The 21,611-nt window shown below is 45.3% G+C and overlaps 1 protein-coding gene across 11 annotated transcripts in view; it reads right to left on the bottom strand.

Moving 5' to 3' along the window:
- Window positions 1–21,611, bottom strand: part of FOXP1 (forkhead box P1) — a 389,122-nt gene that overhangs the window by 82,964 nt on the left and 284,547 nt on the right. The window lies entirely within an intron of this gene.

Raw genomic sequence — 21,611 nt, 5'->3', positions numbered from 1 at the left:
AAGCTGCTCTCCCCTTCGTCTCGGGCAGCAATACCTGGACAAATCTCTCCTCCTATTTCCATAGTATTTTTTTTTTACGTTCTCGCACAGTTTCTGAAGAGGCAGACAGTTACTTCACGTGCACGTGAAAAGACAGAAACCGCCCTGACACGGTCCCCAGGCAGACCCGGACTTTATTTGCCGGGCGGTGAGACAATAGCCCCATTAGTTATACTGCTAAAGAACCTCACAAGAAGCAAAGACAAAGGACCCAATTTACTGACAACTTGTGATCTGATGTTAAATGGGATGTGATACGGATTGCTTTCCACCCTAAAGTGTTTTCGTGTCAGATAACAAATTTATTAATGGGATTTTTTTCAGGTCACAAAAATGTGACCCCACCCTCTTATGAATATTTAATAAGGGACTAAGGGCATCTTTTGCAAGACCCTAAATCTGCCAGAAAGAACCTACATGAATCAGAAAGCGCCTGCCTCTTAAAGGGGCACACATGCACCGAGCAGGTCAACACAGAAAGGGCATGGGAACAGCCAGTATTTATAAGTATTGTATCTATGCAAAGTCAAGCAAATAAATACGCACACACTCGAACACGCTGGGCGCTCAATAATCACATAAACCAGTAATGCAGGCAATGAGCTAGTAATAATTATCGCCTGTGCTTAAGAGAATCCTTCCTGTCCTGGACTTCAAAGTTATCTCAAGGAACTCAAATTGCTTTGGGGGATATATTACAGAATACACAGACTAAACTTTTCAACGGTTTCTCTTGCGGATCACCTCCTCCTGCCCGCTGCGTTTGCACAGAGCATCCCTGTGGCAGCATCCCCAGCTACCCTGACGGTGAAGGAGCATCGGTGGGAAACAGCTCTGTGCATTTAACTCACTGACTCTGCAGCCGAAACATGGAGGGGGCGCAGACCCTGGCAGTCTCTGCAGACCACTCGCAGGGTGCTCCACAGACCCCAGTGCGGAAATCTTCTGATCTATCTTGTCTTCTCCAGCACAAACTTCTCACACACACGACCCTCAGTCCTACTAAGTTCAATTCTTATTTCTCAATGCCATATCCATGTCCATGCAGCTCAATGAAAGACCAGTGCCCTCCTCCTTCATTGCTGTCTGACCACACGCCTTCGGACCATGCTCTGACTTACTATATTTATAAAAAAAGGAGACTCTATGAAGCCTGCCACTTTGCTCAAGGCACTTCTCTTCTTTCCAGGGGCACAAAAAAAGCGTAATGTGGCAATGCAAGGACAAGGCTGTGAGCTACATGCAAACCAAAAGCACAGGGCTGGCTCTGGCACTGACAATTCTCCCCAGCCTTGGGCAAGTCACCTAGACATTTTTGGAGTTTGGGTTGGGTTTTTTTAAATGGCTATGACATTGAGGATGCCTCTCCCTCCCTCAGTTTGCAAAATTTCTGGCCTGGCTCTGGAGTTGCCCGCACACCCGTCATTTCAAAGGCAGTCAACGGCCTCAACATCTCTGTCTCCTCATCTGCAAAACGGGGATAATACTACTCATTTCAGGATCTTCTGTAGGCCAATATTTGCAAAACACTTTGAAAATGAAAGGTGCTGTCTAAGCACCGAGCGCTGGCCACAGAACCTGCAAGCCGTATTTTTTAAAGCATTTTATACCCTTTCATATAAAAGCTTCATACCTGCAAGCTCAGCCAACATCTGCTGTGGGCTAAAAACTTCACTCTATTCCCTTAGTAACGGAGATGGTAGCACTTGTTAAGTAAGGTCACCATGAAATATAATGCATTTTTAAGCCAGCAAAATATTTTAAAAGACCAAGAAGAACCATAAACTCCCACTTTAATTCCATTCAATTACGGAACGTCATCACAGACAGAGACAATCAGACAGGGATGTTCACAACTGAACACATAAAGTAACAAATTAAAAATAACTGGGATTGCTCGTGGCAGACTAGGCAGCTATTTGGCACCGCGTGCCCACGAGATCTGATCCATATTAAGTGGGGGTATCAACACCTAGGTGAAAGAAAATGATCACTGGAGTATAGCATGGATGCCAGGCTCTAAAGTCCAAGTCAGAGGAATAGATTATGAATTGTGATGAATAGAGAATGGTTTTGTTATGCCATTATTTTACAGGTACATTTTATTCACAGACCTATCCATGCAGAAGCCACGGACTTGCCCACAGAAAAGCCTCAGCTGTTTGCGGGGAAGGGGAGAAAGAAAGAAAGGACAAGAAACCACATAGTGCAACCTCCTCTAACCAGAGCTAACCTGCCCCAAATTAGGAAATTTTACGTCTAGTTCCAATACGAGGCAATTTCTACCTAAGACAGCAATTCATCTGCTCCCGTCCTGGGGATGCCCCCCTGGGAAGGCAGGGCCAACCAGCTCTTTTGCTCTCTGGCAGCGGATGGTGGGCCAAATCCCACGCACCCCTCCCTGAGCACAAATTTGGAGGAGTTCAGGTGAACTTTGGTGCCGATGCTCATGGGCAGCACGGCTATTGCGCCCACCCGCCGCAGACACCACCAAACCTGGCAGAGGCCAGTGCCAAATTTTGCTGTTGGGCACACGGGCCAGTTTAAAAGCAAGCTGCTGTTTGCAGTTCTGAGGGAAAAAGCTGTCTCGGATACTATTCCCACTCCTGGATCCCCAGGCCCATTTTTGTGGGGTTAAATCACATTTTCCTGTTTTGAGAATGCTTCATTTTCCCTTGTTGCTGCTTGAAAGACCTACAAAAACAAATGGGGAAAACAACTGACTAAACAGGAAACGGTGAAACTTATTACCCACGAAGTGCTGAGAAAAAGGACAAAGTAAACATTTTTTTTGGGTCCCTTTTAATAATCTCAGCTAATGCCCTCATGGTAAAATATCTTCAGGCAGAAAAGTGATTTTTAGGCTGATGGTGTCTGTAACAAAACAGAACACCAAAGCAATTAACATTTCGGTAGCGCTTGTGTCCCTGTTGCTCTTCTGTTTTTTGATGTGAAGCTGTCATTTTCCTTATTGCCCCTGCAAATTCTGCATGAAGAAGGCTCTTTAAATCCCCTCAGTGTTGCACAATGGCTTAAATTTCACTTCATGGCATGCTTTAAATTACCATTCACATCTTCATTTAATGCATCATTTTATAATGCCAGTGTTACTAGTTAATTTATATATACACAGCAGGATGTGTCAACATTCAGGTGAGTTATGAATATGATTGTGCAGGAGTTATGGAAGACATTTCAGCAAAATTATGGTTCCCTCTAAACATAAAAATATTAATAATGAATCAAACATCACAGGTAAACAACAAATTTTATATAATTGCAGCCCCCATGCTTCCAGATAAATAAATAAATAAAAATGGCAACATTTTTGCTCTGCATTCATATTTGATTGATCTTAATAAATTGCCATCTCCTTTCCTAATAAACTGTAATCTCTTGTTTCCGCCACAAAGTAAAATTTATTAGCACACTCTTCTACCAGCAGGTCTGCATCACTCACAGCACAGTGTGCAAATTGTTCCAAGTATGCTTGGGCATTATTCATAAATTATTTTTCTGCCCCAAAGTACACAATATATTGAAAGGTAATCACCACTAACTGTTCTTGGTTACTTTCCTTAATTAAGTGAGATAGCATTTATGTCACGTACAGTAGAGGAAATGCTGCAGTTTTCCATTAAAACTCCATTTTTTTGCCATGGGTTGAAGCACAGTGTTCATACAGAGAAAGCGTTCTTAGGACAGGAAAGGCTGGAGGTGGTATCTGGTAGGAGATGGCAACACCTCCACTTGAAAAGAACAACCCCTGTCTACCAAAATAACCCACTGGGTACGACAACAGCGATGGCTCCGAGAGGGAAAGTAGGTGTTTTGTCATGATGTTAAAGTTGCCATGGTAAGAAAAAAACCCCACAGAATGAAACATCAACAAAATAAACGTCAATCAAACACATTTTTGCCCGTTAAGTATTAACCCGTGAACTCCTGGCCACCCCAGACGGATCCTCTCCTGCTCGCTGCCTCTGCGCTGGCAGGCGGGGGCTGCGGGCTGGAGCAGCCCCACTGCCCCCAGCTTGGCATTTCGAGGTGCGTCCCCCGGTGTGGGGCTGGGGCAGGTGCCGCTGGTGTGAAACACAGCGTCAGACGCACTGCCCTCTCCTGGTAATCTGCTCCCGTCACCAGGAGCCTTCACACTTCGCCTCCTCTGACCACCACCGCCAAGATTCCCCTTCTGCAAAACCGTGCCTACTTCCACAACAGCTTACGCACGCTCACCCCTACGTACACACATCCATCGCCGCAGATTTAAATTACAATAAATCGGATTAAATATGGGCCATTTTATGGAAACACCTCTCAGCCCGTTACACAGTTCACTCGCAGGCAGCCCAGGAGTGCCAAGCGATATGTTCTGGTTCATCTGTGGGAATAACCTGTATCACCGCCGGGCATCTCGCTGGTTTTTACTCACTCTGTTGGGAACGCATGTTGGCGTATTTTCAATAAAACACCTTCTTAGCAGTAATGGGCCACTGTTCTCATTTCAATGGTCCCCGAGGTTTCATGATACAGTATATTTAGCTGGCTCATAGTTCCAAGTTTTCCTCCAACATTCAAAAGCTATTTTTAATTTTTTTAAAGAAGGCAGTCATGGGAAGAGCTTTTGCTCATCTTTTCTTTAAAGAGGAAAACAGTTAACTTTGTACATGCAACAAAACAACTCAAATTATTTCTGAAAGAAGCGCTCAGGCAACAGCCCTCGTGGTTAGACAGGAGCCCACGGAAAAGCCGTGGTGCTGCTGCTGCTACCTGGGGAAGGAATTTGAAGGCGGCACTGGGATTCTCTGCTCCTGCTACAGCAAATGGCACCACGGCTCCAGGAATCAAATGCACCTCCAAAATCCCAAAAAGCAGCAGAACACTGCGATTTGCAAAGCTGGCAAACAACACTAAAGCCAAAAAGACTTACTGCAGGCAGGAGGATGTAGAGGAGCCCTCTAAGATGACCTCTGGTTGCCATACCAGACTTGCAAGGTATGCTTGTGCAAGGCAGCGCTGAACTACCAGGAGGAGCTACTAAAGGTCCCCATGCCAGGTTCCCCTGAATACGGATAAAAAGCTTTTTTGGAAGCAGGGTATGGCGAGGGAGGCCTCCTCGTGACCACCATCCTGCGACGCACACAGGGTGCTTCTCCGCCTCCTTGCTGCCTCTGGGTCAGGAGCATCCCCTCACTCAGCCCGGCAGGACAGGGGATGGGAGGGGAAGAGAAGCCAGTGGCACACTGCAGGGCAGGAAGAGACCCAGCTTGGGCACAGCCATCCCCTGGCCTTTGGCCATGTCAGTCATTTTGATGGTGCACGTCTGGTTTCACATGGAGGAGAACAGCCAGCCGTACCAGCTAAGCAAACACCCCAACTATAGGACTTTGCTCTCAGATCCCTTGGGGTCATCCGACCAGCTCAGAGTCCTTTGTGCGGCACTAAGCAGGGCTCGCTGAGTGCTTTGAGGTTATCCTTTGTACTTCCACTCCCGCCCTTCACAGCGCAATGCCACGATCCATCAATTCTTCCCAAATAAACGGGGACTGAACCGAACTCAAGGACAGGGTCCTCCCCTCCCGCTTCCCTTCCCCAGGCAAAGGGGGCTCCTGTCTGCAACAAAGGGTTATGACCCATGGACGTTTCCTATCCAAATCCAGCTGCCGCTTATCCCAGTCCTTTGAGCCAGAAGGAGAAAAAGATGATGCTAAGAGGAAGCGGGTCCCTGAGCCAGGAGGGGCAGCTGGGACCCAGTCCTTCGCCACACCACCACAAAGGTGCAGCACTGTCATGGCAAAGGGTGAACAAGCAAATAACGGAATTTGTCTGGGGCCCCTTAAAACAAATTTGCCTTCCCATCGCATGAGAAATCCCTCAGATGAGCCTGAAGACTTGGGTCAGAAAAGCACAAACTCGCTGCAAAGTCTAACACCAGCAGAATAAAACAAAAATCCATCTCTGTGAGTGAAACTGTTATTTACCATAGAATCATAGACTGGTTCGGGTTGGAAGGGACCTTAAAAATCATCTAGTTCCACCCCCTCCCCTGGGCAGGGACACCTCCCACTGGACCAGGTTGTTCAAAGCCCCCCATCCAGCCTGGCCTTGAACCCCTCCAGGGATGGAATTTATGCTCTGGAAGGAGACAACAATTCTCTCCTGTTAAATGCAGCCACTTCTGGGGTGAATGGCGGCAGCAGCTTCGCCATACAGAGCTCTGGCGGAATTCAGGACACCTGAGGCACCAAATCCTTCACTCGAATGAAATTGCAGGGTGATTAAGCAGAGAGAATGTAACTATCCAAACTGTAATTTGGCCAGCACAATGGATCTAACACCCCTATTCTTGGGAGGAAAAAAAATAAGTACTGTATTTGAAGTTCAAAATCTAATTAACTATTTGAGAAAAAGAATTCTGTTTTTAAAAGAAAATTCCTAACAATATAAAGAGAATTAGTGCCAAAGTTTTTGAAGAACCGCATAAAATTGTATGAAAAAAGTATGATATTGTAATAATAGGAATGACTGGATTTGCTCAAATGTTCCTTATACCTTATAATACAAGAATAAAATACAGTGTAAATCCTTCTATCTACATAAGTTCCCTGTACAGAAAAATCTCTCCTTTAATAGGTTTACACCTTTAACATGTATTAGTTTGGAAAAGTCCTAGGGTATAATTACACATCTTGGCTTGGCACATTAATAGCTGTTCCCTTCATTTACTGATTTCTTTTACTGGTCAATTTGCTATTTTACTACGCTGCTCTTACAGCTCGGCTTCCCAGCAGCACCCTCCGCCAGCAGACCCTGTGCTGGGAAGGGGAGAGGGTCCGAGCTGGCCACGGGCTCCGGGATCCCTTAGGGAGGTGGGTACCTTGCTCTTGGCCATCCGCATGTACGATGCTCACCTGGGATGTGGCATTTGCACCCGTGCGTGCCAGTGAGCCACGGCTCACAGGCAGAAGGAAGTGGAGCTGCCCTCGCTTCCTCAAAAATCTGCGCAGAAATACGCCCTTCGGGCCCAGGAGAAAACCAGTCACGCGGGGCTTCTTGCCACCTTGCTGGTCATGTCCTGCACAGGCTCCTGGCCCTCATCCCCACGTGCTGCTCCCTACCACCGCCCCCACGCCGTTTCTTCCCAAACCCCCTCTGCCGCCTTGCATCCTTCAATGCCTCCTTTGCTCCAGGCTTTCCCTTTTGTTCCAGATTCTGCTCATTGCTCCCATGGAGCTCCATCCCCATTGCTCTTCCTCGCGTTCCCTCTCCCTATGGCTTGAGAGACCTGGAGAGATGCTCACCTGGGACAGGATTCTCACCCAGCTCCACCACAGACTGGGGAAAAAAGACCATTCCCCCATCTCAGAAAAGGGACACCCCTAACGATGTCCCCTACCAGTCCCCGCAGGTTCACTTTGCATCTCTCAGCTCCAGGCTCAAAGGCGAAGCTGGTGTTCCCTAAGCCTCCATCCAGCTTTTACAGGTTTTTCGACAGTTTAAGAGGGTTTTCTTGTGTTATAGCGGAGCCATTCATTTAATGGCTTTTCAGCACTGCCATTATAAACCAGAACTTTTCAGGTGTTTATTACTCAGCTTTAAAAATTGGCTCTGTGCTGAAATTTGGCAAACGAAGTGTCAGCCTAGGAGAAAATTTTGTTTTTTGCCAATTTTGTACTCTAAAAAAATGACCCCATTTTGGCCTCCATAAAAACGTGGCTTTTGCTGCCTCTGTGACACTGGTGAAGTAACGAGTCAAAATTGTAATATTGCCAGCAGAGCTGCGGTGATTTAATGCCTAAAATTGCTTTGAAGGTGAAGAGTGCTATTGAACTGCTAATTATTAACTATTATTACTGATCCTGCCGCACAACAAAGATGCAAACAGAAAACAAAGGGAATATGAAATGTCACTGGAAAAACGAGGCGGAATTGACAGGAGGGTCCGGCGCTGAACACGGAGGGGCTGGAAAACAAGAGTCAGGAGCGCGGGCAGGGTGGGCCCTCCAACCGATGGAAGAAGAACGAACGAACGGATACAGAAATATTATTTTTCATTTTCCAGGACGGTATTTCAAATACAAATAAAATACAAATGATACCACATAGCTCGCTCCACGCCAAAGCTAGCAACGATGTACAATCAAAATCAGCTCTAAACCAAGCCGAACTGGGGTCAATAAGGACCTCATATTGCTCAGCCAAGAGAAACTTTGCCATTTATTTCAATACACAGAAGACAGAGCCGCAAAGGTGCGGAGGACGGGCGACCTTGCCTCGGCGGCCCAGCAGACATACACCGACACAGAAATGGGCTGGGAATTTCAAAGGGCTCAAAGATGTAAGCATCCCCTGGATCTTCGGGATCCTTTCAAATCCCATCTGCACGGGGGCAGCAGCATCCTCATCACACACCCCCCAAAATCTGACCTAGGCTGATCCGACTTGGCTGAAGAGAGGGGAAAGTAAACTACCGCCACTCTAAACCTCCCAAGCCACTCTGTATTACCTCCTTAAGGGACTGCGGTTTCACAGAAGAAAGGTAACAGGGTGAGTATTTCTCCTTTGGGGGACAGGGTGAGGACCAGGAGGCGAGCACGGCCAGGGCACGCTTCCATTTGGAAAGTGCCTTATCAAAGCAGCGCAAAGAGGCCATCGGAGCCGCTTTCAAACATGGTAAAAAGAAAAAACAATTTATCTTTCTGGAAACTTTCTGCTTGTCTAAGTGGCAGCTATTTAAATACAATTAACAAGCAAATGATTTTAAAATTACAATACATTTAATAAGGCAGCATCACAAACAATTTGCATCTCATTAAAGTGTCTGAAGCTGCAGAATCAGCCTCCCAAACGGGCTGCACGTGAAGTGGGAAACCCAGCAACAGTCAAGAGCTCCTGCGCTGTCCTCTGACACCGGACACATGCCTGGAGGACAGCAGAGCGGAGGGGCCGGGTGATCCATGCGAGCCCCCGGCCAGGCCAGCCCCGCAGGGAGATCCGGCCACAGCTCCCGGCATAAGGAAGGATGCCACAAGCCAAAGCCTTGCTGGAAGTGGGTGTAAAATGAGGAAGGAAGGAAGGAAAAGGGTGTGTGGGTGTGTGGGACAGGCACTTTTTAATATACATTCGTGAACAAAGAGTTTAAAGAAATTTCAAGCTATTTACTCAGCTATATATATAATTAAAAGTTTATAGATTACACTGACACAAACCTCCCAAGATTGCTGCTGGGTTTGGACACACATTAACTCCCAGGAGCCTCCTGCAGAACAATCCCATCCCGACACGTGCAGCAGGAAAAGCCTCAAACAAGTTAACAGTTTTAAAAGCTTCCAACTCACTTTTAACTGTGATTTACTGTGGTGGCGCCATGTAACCCAGAGGATGCAGGAGCACTTCCCAGATCACATAGCACTTCCCCACGTGCCTTTGGCTTCCTTTAGAAGGACACGCTGCTGCGCCGAGACCTGCTGCCTGGATCACATCCTAGGATGCAGGCTTCGCTAGGCACACCTTTATATGGGTAACCGTGTGAGTAAGGGCTGCTGGTTTTCCTACCAGCGCAGGAACGCCACCCTTGTCACACAAGACCCTTTTCTGGTGGCTAGTGGAGGGGTGGCATCCATCCGGAGGCTGGTAGGAAGCTGTCACCAGCACGAGGGAAGGAATATATACAGTGGCTCTACAGGTGATGCACTAAAGAACTCCTAGATGAATGAGGAATGCAGCTAAACAGCCTTAATTTCAATTATCAGGAGGCTTGAAGTGGAGGACATCCCTGAGAGACGACATCCCCGAATAAGTCACTTTTCACAATCAGTCTCAAGTGCTGGCACTGTCTGCCAACAACAGTGACTTACGCACCAACCACACCTTTAATCTAAGAGCTCGCTCTGAAGTACTTCATGAACTGGAAAGGCACAAACAACACTCTTCTAAAGTTCAGCACAAGTTCTGCTACGACCTTTTACTTTTTGTGCCTAAAACTCCACAGGCTCTGGAGCTGCGTGTGACAGTTGTTTAACGCTGCGCAGTGCAGTTATATACAACACTGGCAGGAGAGAGCGAGAAAATAGTTTACAATTGAATCTGCAGAGGAAATTTGGGTAAGTTGAATGTAATTATCCATTTGGAAGCCGGCCAAGGGCTGGGACTACTCAAAACCAGGAGGGAAGCTGTAAGAAGCAACCGGTTTTGCTCATCCTTCGAAAGGCAGCACCTCTGAGCTGCCCCGTGGGCTCTGGCTTGGTGCTCCTTGGTGGGGAGAGTGGGGCCAAGGGTATCGCCTGTGCTGCTCCCACCAGGGGGGCTCCACTGGGATCCTCGGGTCCCGTCCTGCTGCGGTGACACCTGGCAGCAGTGACAGCGGGCTGGAGGCACTCGTGCTCCGCAGCGCCTCTGCGAGGGGGGCGGCAGCTTGAGCCTGGGAAGCCCGGTTAAAAAAAAAAAAAAAAGAGACAGAAAAAGTGACTAATAATAAATAAAAAACACTGGTAGAAGCAAACCAGTCAGTCGTCTTCTTGCCAAGAGATGTGCATATAAGTGGCTGCTCTGGGCGCAGCGCTACAGAGAAGCTCTGGAGCCCTCCGGGCGGTTCCTGGGTCTCTCCATCCCCAGTGCCGTCACCGCCAGCCTGTGTCACCCCAAAGCTTCCTGCCCAGAGATGCCACCGACTACCGACACAGGCCACGTGCGCTTCTTTTACAGACCTGTGGTTTTTGTAGTTTGTCAAAACAGGATACTATTTAAGTTTAAAATGTTACGATTTAAACAAAGACAAAATAGTTATTGCTGTTTTAGCAACCAGACATCAGGCTCTCCTCATGTACACACTGGTTTTTGTTTTTAAAAGGCCTCCGTCCCCGTCTGCCAGCACACTATCTCTGCAAACCTGGATGCGAAGACAAGTGCCTAAGCAAAACAACGATCAGTTTCTATGAATTACTGAACATGTGTAATTCATTTATCTGTAATATTGTGCTAAACTCAGCTCCAATTAAACAAACGAAAACACCTGCTTAGCACACATAGATCTTTCCATACCTCAGGGGAAGACACATCAGTGTACTCTGTAGTACAATCTGGCTCAGAAGCCTACACTAACAATGCAAAGCTGGGATTTTTTTTATTTTTTTTTTAATGCACATAGGCAAGGAGATATAAAAAAATACAGTGTGATTTTGGGGGAGGAGTATTTTTTTTAATATAGCACGTGCCGCTCTAACATTTAAATGCTCATCGGGGGCTTCTCATGGGCACTTGGACCCGAGGGCATGTGTCACTGCAGAGAAAAAAGTGGGAGAATGAAAACTTCAAAACACATGTAACTGGCCCCTGACCTCATGATATTATAAAGTTACCAAAGAGACCTCGTGTTAACAAAGTCAGGGGAGAAGACACTTCCTTCTGTTGTTCTGCTTATGGACCACGGGCATCCACCAGCGCCGGGGGACACCCCTGCTGTCCCCCAACGTTACTGGTTGGAAACCATCACAGTAACACACAAACCGGGGTCACCCCACCCCGCTGACCATGGGGGCGAGACCACTCTGGGCACCCCAGATGAGACCAGCCTCATCCCACACACGTTTTGAACCGCCCGAGGGCCGTCCCTCTGCGGGTGCGTCGGGTAGGGGGGTGCCGTGGGTGCCCCTGGTTTGGGAGCCCTGGGTGCTTTGCTCGGTGCAGCAGCCGCCATCAGGAGAGCCTGCAGCCTGCCAGATCCCCTACACTTCACTCATTTCCTATTCTTTACTCAACTGCCTGCAGACAATAAGCTGTCAATCAGATCCCCACAAGAACATTTACAATTATCTTCCCTCTCCCGCACCTCAGCATGGCCCCGGACGAATAGCTCCAACCTAAACTCTCACACATGAGCCATTTGCAACTCCTGTTGCCGTAACTGCCCTGACTTGAGAGGCATACTAGGAAATTGAATTTCCTTGTGTTTTCAGAAAAAAAAAAAAGTACTTTGGTGGCGAAGCACAGAAGCAAAAGAACCAGTCTCCTGCAGGTGTGAGGCAAAAGCAACTGGGAATGGAAAAACTGCCCCAGTAATTATTATAGCATCCTGTGCAAGGTATAAGGCTGCTTGCTGCCTTTTTCTTTTAGTTTGCTTTTTTTCAGCAAAATCAAAGTTGCAAACTGAAAGTGGTTTGGGTTTTTTTTGTTTTGTTTTTTTAAAGACAGGGTGGTCCCCTCCGCTCACTCCTGCAGAATTAGCAACAAAACACCACCACGGTTTTGCAGCTGGCCCCGCTGCTCTGCTGTGTCCACTGCCGGGCTCTCCCAGAAAAAATGGGTTTGTTTTTCTTCTGGGTAGACACAGCTGAGTGAAGGCCTCAAAATGAGCACGCTTTCCAAGGAACAAACCCAAGTAAAAAATAACAGCGATGGAAGTCATAAACATACCTTCCCTTATAGTGCCAGTTGCGGACAACAGGATTTAAAAATATCTTAACTATGTTCTGCATTATATTAATGCTTGTCCCCCAGAGAGAAACGCCCAATACTTTGGGGGCATCTTCCACACACGGCAGCCTCGGAGACTGCCCAGGATAGGTCCATCCCTAATAGCACCGAAACCATTGCCACGGCTAAATGGGGGTGAAATCAGTACGGTCCTCATTCACTACACTGTGACTTTACTGATTTTCCGTAACCGTCTGCTCAAGGGTTACCATGGTTAACGGTGAGGAGGCATTCACTCTCCTATTAATTGACTGGGGTAGCATCTTTGACAGCTGTCAAACAGAAAGGTAACTTGCCATTATGGGGTGGTTTTTTCCTCCTATTTTTAATTCTTGCACAGAATGTTTCTACAACCTTTTCTGATGAAAAATAACCTATCTGATATTTCTCCTCTCCTTTAAAATGTTTACCCTGCTCCGAATCTGCAAGGTGTAATATCATCAAGGAAGGTCAGGTTTCAGAGAAGCTAATGGCCCCGCTGTGTGCTCCCACCACTTTGAAAAGACGAACAATAGTCCCTCAAGTGTTGCTGTCGGTGGCACAGCAGCGATTTACGATGGAAGGTTAGAAATCTGAAATTAAAATAAACTGCTTAAAACCTGCAGATACAGAGAGAGGTGCAGGAGGCTGAATAAAATGGGACAATCTCTTAACCCAATCAACAAAGTGCTCATTGTTCCAGTTTAAGACAAGTAACGTACCAATAAATATTGAGCAAAGGAAGTTAACCTGTATCCACAGCCTTTGAATAAACACAAAAGTTAAAAGTAAAATCAATGCAAGGCCTTTGGCTCTTGCCAGCTTGTGCTTTACTCCTCCTTGCTTGGCCTTGTTTTTACTTCTGGGGATTTTCTTTGCCTTCTCTCTTGTTATTCATACTTCCCTGTATAAACTCCTTATTGCACAGTAAAAGGACAAACAGAAGGAACTGCCAGCATGCAACTGAACGATGTGAACGACAGCTCTGTTGTGTTCTGCAAATCCACCCGGGTGCAGACAACCGGGAGGAAAAGGGCCGACGGAGACACGGACCCACAGCCCCTGTGGAACGGGGGGAGCCCCCACCTCCTTCCCACAGCCCTTCTCCCCACGTGCGACGAGGCGCAGCCCTGCAGCCCTCTTTAACAATCAAATACAATTTAACGTTTACCCCATAGGATTGCACAGACAGCATTTGGCATCTCTGGAAGATACAGACACAGAATCACAGAATCTTCAGAGTTGGAAGGGACCTCTAGAGATCATCTAGTCCAACTCCCCTGCTAAAGCAGGATTGCCCAGAGCACATTACTCAGGGCTGCATCCAGGCGAGTCTTGAAAATCTCCAGAGAAGGGACTCCACAGCCTCCCTGGGCAGCCTGTTCCAGTGCTCTGTCACCCTCACCGTAAAGAAGTTTTTCCGTGTATTTGAACGGAACTTCCTATGTTCCAACTTGTGCCCATTGCCCCTCGTCCTGTCACTGGGAACCATTGAAGAGAGTCTGGCACCATCTTCCTCCAACCCACCCTTTAGATACTTGTATGCCATAATAAGGCCTCCCCTCAGCCTTCTCTTCTCCAGGCTAAAGAGTCCCAGCTCTCTCAGCCTTTCCTCATAAGGGAGATGCTCCAGTCCCTCAATCGTCTTAGCTGCCCTTCGCTGGACTCGCTCCAGCAGTTCCCTGTCCCTCGTGAACTGGGGAGCCCAAAACACGTTCATCTCTACTACAAAAGTCTGAGCATTACACTCTTGATCTCAGAATAAATAAATGCTTTGGCTAGTTCTCGTTTTTCCTGAAGTGGTTTATCCATTCCCGTGCCAACACCTCAGCCAGTAATAGAGGTTTTCACAGTGAGTATTAATTCTGACTTCACTTTTAAATCGCATTTTCTTCATTTGAGCATTATTATATTCCACAGAACCAGGCGTGAGCATCATGCAAAAGGCATTCTGGTCCACGGTTGTGAATACAGCTGTGTAGGCAGAGGAATATTTGTTTTCCAAGTAATTTGTGCACATTCACAAAATTACAGCTGTCTGCAGTTCTCCTGAAATATCTGCCCTGCTGTTTACAAGTCATAAAACGTAATCTGTCTTTTGTAAGGTTCCAATTGGTAAATTTGGAAAAAAAAAAAATATATATGTGCATTATTGTTTATTTTACACTCAGATTGGCTGTTTCCCATTACATACTGGCTATTAAGCCTGTATTACACCAGGCCTGTATTACACCAGGCCATTACACCACATGGCTCCATTGAGGAGCCACTGCCCTGAGACAACAGCGGGCAAACCTTCGTGAGAGCCAGTGAGGCCTCTCTAATGCACTTTATGGATAGCTCATCGACTTGTATCTTGCTCTTGTTCCAGAGTAAGGATGCCATGAAGACGACCACATGAAATGGAGACATGGGTTACAATCCAGCTTCAAGTGACAGGTTGCCACCTTGGCCCCAAGAGAGCTCCCGTTGGGATGGAGCTGGGAGGTTCATAAATTAATAATGCGGCCAGTGATAACGGTGACAGATCACCAACAAACAGGTCTTTATGCATCTATTCTTGCAAGTAAAACCAGTAAGATTAAAATTACTAAATTTGCACTGTGGCTATGAACAACAGGCTAGGCTGGCAGTTGGCATCTTCCATCAAGTTTCCTTTGGATGTTTATCCGAGCTATTAAGAGATAGCCAAAGCACTTCTATTGATTTTTAATTTTTTTTGCCAATGAAAGATGGGGAAATTGTCACTAGTGCTTCCGACTTTTTCTTTTGCTTCATGACTGTATATATTAAAAACCAGTTTCTTCCAGAAGTTGTCTGAATGCACAAAACACTGTCTCCTAGGACAACAAAGTCCTTGGGATACACATTTCTCACAGCAAACATGGAAATGTGCACCGCACCTGCACAACACAAACCAACCCCCCTCAAAGCCCAGGACACAAACCACGAGTAACTCTTCAGCCCAAAGTCTTGACGAGGAGCAAAGTGCACAAACAAAATCACCCTACCAAGAAATCACAGTAGGCATGATCACTGCCGGTGGGCAAACCAGAACTGATCACCTTGGTACCGCTGGCATGACTTTTACACCATAAATTGGTGTAAAACTGATTTAAAAGAAAAATCAGAGGCAGGGAACAAAACCTGTCTGGGATCCCTCGAGCCAGTGTACTCCCTGGGCAGCTGTCACTTAATCATGGGACAAATCTAGCCCGAGCAGTTCAACCCAGTTACTGCAACCCATCCAAGAGGTCCGTGTGATGGCACAGATATGTTGTAAAAGGCTCAAAATTGAGATGTGCCACATAGGTTAATAACTTAAATCATGGCAACGTATTATTTGAAGCTGTACCACTTACAAAATGTATGCCACCATGCCAGAACAGGCAAGAAAGTGTTGAGCTTTGATAATCCCATGCACCACTTTAAACACCCTCAATCCATGTGCTCCACCACACTGCGTACTCAATGCATGCTGGCACATGGCATGAGCTGTGGAGCTGCCACACGACTCCTGTGGTGTAACGTGATGGAGGACAACTTTCTGAGTTGGTCCAAATGCTACCAAGCTACGGCATCAGTGACGTTGGTGGCTCCAGCACAGGCACTGCTGCCTCCTGACACTAAGGGGACGTGGTGTGTGCTGCTCTCCGACACCCATCGCTACCTGAGCTCCTCCTGTCATCTCCCCACCTCACTTCGAAATGCAATTTCAAAACTTTTTCAGCTAGACACGCTAAACCCAGGATGTAGATTTTCCAATTAGTCTCTGTTTAAACATCTGTTGGTAGACTGCATTTAACATTAGTTATTTGAGCAAAGCGCAATTTGATTAGGCTGTCTGAAACGGAGCCAAAGTCTGCAAAATAATAGCTCAATTAAATTTTGTTTTGCTTTCATTTGTCTTATACTTTCCTGAGTGTGATACAGTTGCATATAATCAAGTAAACTAATTCCTTTCAAAACGAGAGATTTCAGTGCCTTTTCCATCTCCTCTCAAAGTTTATTTAATAATCTGTTCCATCTTCTCCATGCTTCATCAAACTTCATCCTGACATAAAGTACGTTTCTTTCTTATGCCTTCAGTCTACTTTAATTTTCTAGGCTTTCAATGGCTTGAGATTATGCGCCATTAATGTTACACCGTAAATAGATTAGTAATTTATAAAAGGCAGATTACACTTATCAGGGAAATAAAAACATTTCAGCAACGCAACAGCCTTTCCTTTGCACACACCACAAAATATTTTGCCAACCTGACGACACAGCTGTAAAACTGTCAAGCTCCGGAGCCACATCCAAGCGGCATTTCCAATTGTTTCCCTGGGTTTAGTTTCTACTTATTCTATTCTGTTGCACTTGTTGCCCTGAAACTTCAATATTAGCTCTAGAGATTTAAACACGAGGCAAACAGCTGCTCTCCTCCACTCAAGCAAGCTAGATCAAAATGCCTCCTCTCTTTCTTGCCTTTTTTTTTTTTATTCTCCTTTCTTTTTAAACAAATTGCTGTAACTCAAGTATTTCTGGCAAAGTTGACGGTTTTAGGGCAAAATTCTGCTCTGTGATCATCACTGCAGATTCCTCCAGAGCGTACTGCTCTCGGTCGGTGCAGGAGGAACACCAGAGCTTCCCCACGCTGACTAAAGAAACTTTGCCTTGAGGATTAAAAAAAACCCAACCACCAGTCACAGTAACTTAGCTGCTATGTAGATGTGTATATGATTTAAATTTAAACATTAAACATTTAAACATTAACTTCTTTCACACTTCTGTTAAAGGAAAAAAAAAAAGCGTGCATTCTTTGAAGGAAGAGATTTCTTTTATCGAAGAAGATTTTTTTGATACATAGTACTTTTTCTTTAGTGTTTTTTTTTTTTTAACATATTTGTTGCAAAGTGTGAACACAAAGGGACAAGCTGAAATAGGTATCTGGCAGGCTCTTCCCCAGCGCGTGCCGCTGAAAGCCACAAGTACTACTGCAGTTGTTAAAAATCTGTTATTTTGATGCAGAAAGGCAAGGGACGACTCCAGCACGGGTCCAGCTCTGCCCTGCCACCGGCACTACGTTAAAATACTCCTGCAACAAAACAACCCGAAAAATTAGAGGCAGCTAAAGTCCGTGGAAGTTCAAAATGGGTTACGTCCTATTTAAAATGTAGAGAGCTACTAAATATGACAACCATCTGATGTATGAAAATTATTCACAACCAAAAACAGACAGTCTGGAAATAGCTGGGATGACTTCATTTAGACAGAATTACCCAAATCTGTTTCTAATATACACAGTACACATAATAAATTTTTACAATATGACAAGGAAAACAAACTTAATAAAAGTTCCTGATCTTTTGTTACACAAGCAAGCTATAGCCATGATATGTTTATAATATTTTGCCCATGATATCACAGCTAAGTAACAAAAGCTAAGCAACACAAAAAACAGTTACTAGGTATGACTTCACCTCGCGACTCCTGTAATGACATCGCTGCGCCCATGGCCCCCGCGTAGCACCTTCCCCAACCTACACCCCACGCTCCACGAGTACTCCCCGTGTCGCCTTTGACTAATAGTTTCCTTTCCCTCCTTCTCCCAGGCACCCTTTGGCTGGGGAAGCTGCGGATCTCTATGCCGAGAGTTTGTTTTTTTCCCCAACGACACCAGGACTCATCTGAACGGTAAGAGATTTTTAGCCTGTTTCCTTCACTCCTGGTTATTTGACAAGTGCTTGAAAACCCTGTTATAAACAATCTCTGTAGGAAAACAGATGATGTCTTACGATCACAGAAGGTAATTTTTTCAAGAGCCCAACTTTTTGAGCATTTCCCAGATGCACCGCGTCAATCTTCCTGCGTTTGACTATCTCAGCTGGTTTTCCAGCCCGGGCGTTTGGCCAGGCAGGCCGGACTGCCCCTCATTGTCACTTCTGTTCGATGGCACTTGCACCCACTGCTGTTATTCCAGGCTTCAGGAAATTTTCTAACCACTGGACAGGCTCCAGCGCTGCGCACTAATAAGTTGCAGATTGCAGCACTCTAAGTGTGTGTGTGTGTGTGTGTGCACGCGTGTGTCAGATCAGGGCCACGGTTTGTAGGAGGAGGGGGGGGGGGAAACAGTAGTTCAAAAATGCTGCCTACTCAAATTGACAGAAAAGTGACCCCTGCACTTCATCAGAAATTCCTGCAGACTGACAAAATAAAGGAGTTTGCTTTTATCACACACAGTAAGACTCATATGGAAAAATGGAAACACTACATCACTCGACCTTAGGTTGCCCCCTTTTCAACCACAGATGAGTATTATGTATAAAAATTGTAAATCAATTTGAGATGTATTAAAGGAGATTCTCTTTTTCTGTATTAAAGGTAATGCCTTTTAATCTCTAGATTTATTTTGTAATGTCAAGTAAATGAGAAAGACTTCATTTCCGTAACTGAATTTTGTTACTCTTAAGTCTATTTAGCATCTCTGCATGGTGTTCACATAATTTCCTATACTTTTGCTTGCATCGGGAAATAATGAGCAAGCATCACTTACCCAACACTGAGTCACAAATATTTGCCTACATTAACACAGCATTAAAAGCCATTTTAAACAACTTAAGGAAATTGTGCTAGCCTTTGAACTGTGATTCACTCCGATGAGAAATTAAGAAACTTTTCCTCTTCTAAAGGCAAAAATCAGCTGCCGACACCTCCTTGTAATATCATCAGGTCCTAGAGCAGACTTTCCTCTTACAGATCCCTACACAATAGATTTCTTTGCTTAATGAAACTGCTTCTGAAATTTTCCTACACTCAGTGTTGGGTACTTCGAAATTTCAATCTTTTCACATCCTTGAACTCATCAACATTTTTTTTTTTTTCAGAGTGTGTCAATAAAATTGATTACTTGCAGTTCTGAACTCTGTTCTGCACATGAAAATAAAACAATTTGTTTTAAAGTATTTTCTGAAGAAAGCAGAACTTGGCAATCGTATCTACAAGATCAAAAAAAAAAAAAAAAACAAAAAAAACCCAACCACCAACCAAGCAAGCCTTCCCCACAAAAAGCAAAACAAAACGAAACCTCTCCAGCAAACAAAAGAGAAGCACCGTTCCGATTTCATCACGGCGGCAACGCGAGCTAAGTTCCTGACATACACATCATCAACCTCACCGTTGTTCTCCTGATTGATATATCTCCCTGTCGGATATGAACGATCTTTTCGGATCATTAATACGTTCATTAATTTGTTATCAATTCTAGCTCGCTGGACTTAAACCGCTGGGTAGCGTGGCTCAAGAGTGCCTCGAGAGTGCGGGTGTAATCACGTACGTAAAGACCCCTGACTGCCCGGCTGTTGAGATGCCTCATACCTACAACCGATCTGTTGCTTTTACAAGTTTAATCTCGGTATTAACGGGCTGATTGTGGAACCATGTCGCTATAACATCTTCAACCCAGCTGTACATCATATAAACCGCTATAGGAGGGGGCAGTCTCCCATGATTCCTAGCAGCAGTGCATACCTTTAACTCCCTAATCTGTAATACTACAAAATACCGCTCTCATTTCTTCCCAAGCACAAGTGGACTACCAGCAAGGGTCCAACAGTGTTATTCCTAATTACCTTTTTTTCACTCTTGATCCTGTGGCGCTCATAATTAGTTACCTGGGGCTGCAATCCAATTTGAAGTGATGACAAGAAAGTGATCCATGAAAAAGTAATAAGTTAAATCCAATTTCAGCCTTCCTCTAATTAAATGCACATGGAACTAATGACTCAAACCCTACCATTTCAGTGATAATGGTAATTAGCGAGGTGGGAGTCACTCTCTTTTTTCAACACTGTAGGTGTAAACCACAAGGTAAAATGGCAGGAGCACTCTTAATTACATGTGTCATTTTGTCAGCAATTTACACATTTCTGACCAGTCAGGAAGGTTTCATTTGTTTTCCTCTTCCCCGAGGTGGGGAACACACAGCCGGACCCGCGCAAGGCCAGCCCGCGGCCCTGCTCCCAACCTGGTCAGAAATCACATTTTTTTAAAAAAACTACTCTCTAAATGTTTAATGTCAAGGCAGAAAACCTGCTAGAAAATTATACTTGGGGTGCTCTAATGAGATGCAGGGCTGGAAATGAGGGATCCTGGCTTCTACTTGCAGTTTTTACCTCTCAGGACCGACTTCTTTATAAGATGCTGATACCAAACTCCCAAATATCCAGGCAGGAGCCGCGCACCTCAACGCCACAGAAGGTCTGCAGCTCTCGGACCTTGGGCGAGTCACTTAATATCTCTCTGCCTGGGTTTACACGGCTATAAAACGAGAATAATCACATTTCCTGACAGTACCTCACACTGCCAGCTCTCCCAACATATTGGCATTTTCCTAGAAGCCATGGGTTTTTGGAATCGTGTAATTACAGGACAATCATAGACTTCTTTCAAGAAAAACAACTGTGTTTGCCACCTTTCTGCTCAGTCTGGAAAGCTGGAAAAACTGAATAATAAAGGCTTTAAAAAAATACAAAGGGCAGCAAAAAAAGGCCCACAGGTTTCACTGAAAAAAACCCTTAGTATCAAAATTTTCAAGCTGATCGTGTAACTTTGAGGACCTGACTCAGATTTTGTTCTTCTTGTGGGGCGGCTGATATTTGCACTTCAGAGGCATAGTCCAAGAAGTGACTAACACCTATAATTGGGTTTAGGGACGAAAAATAAAAAAAAGCTATGGGTCCTTTGGTAGAAACCAGCAAAACTCAACTTTGCTTTATTTCCAAAGTCAAAAATAAAAATGAAGAATTCAAGTTAAATTTTCATAGGTAAATTATTTAAACTCTGGAGAAGTGGAACCTCAGCCCAACTAGAGTTGGTGACAAAATTCCCATGGGCTTGACTCAGGCCAAAGTCAGATCAACTCTCGTGTTTAAGAGTGAAACAGAGAGATACTCATACAAATGCGATAAATACACTTGCAAATTTATCTCCCCTCCCAAATTATCTGCTGAGACATAATTTCTCTACCAGTTGTTAAATTTACCATTATGTAAAAAAGGCAGACCGCGTGTAAAACCTGAGGCTACGTAACCTGGTACTTGTGTGCTCCAAGCGAAACAGAGAATACCCTTCCCTTCACC

The sequence above is a fragment of the Chroicocephalus ridibundus genome, chromosome 10 (genome assembly GCF_963924245.1).
Source record: "Chroicocephalus ridibundus chromosome 10, bChrRid1.1, whole genome shotgun sequence".
Classification (NCBI taxonomy): Eukaryota; Metazoa; Chordata; class Aves; order Charadriiformes; family Laridae; genus Chroicocephalus; species Chroicocephalus ridibundus.
Note: the sequence above shows the minus strand (reverse complement) of the source record. Positions and strands in the feature narration are given on the sequence as shown.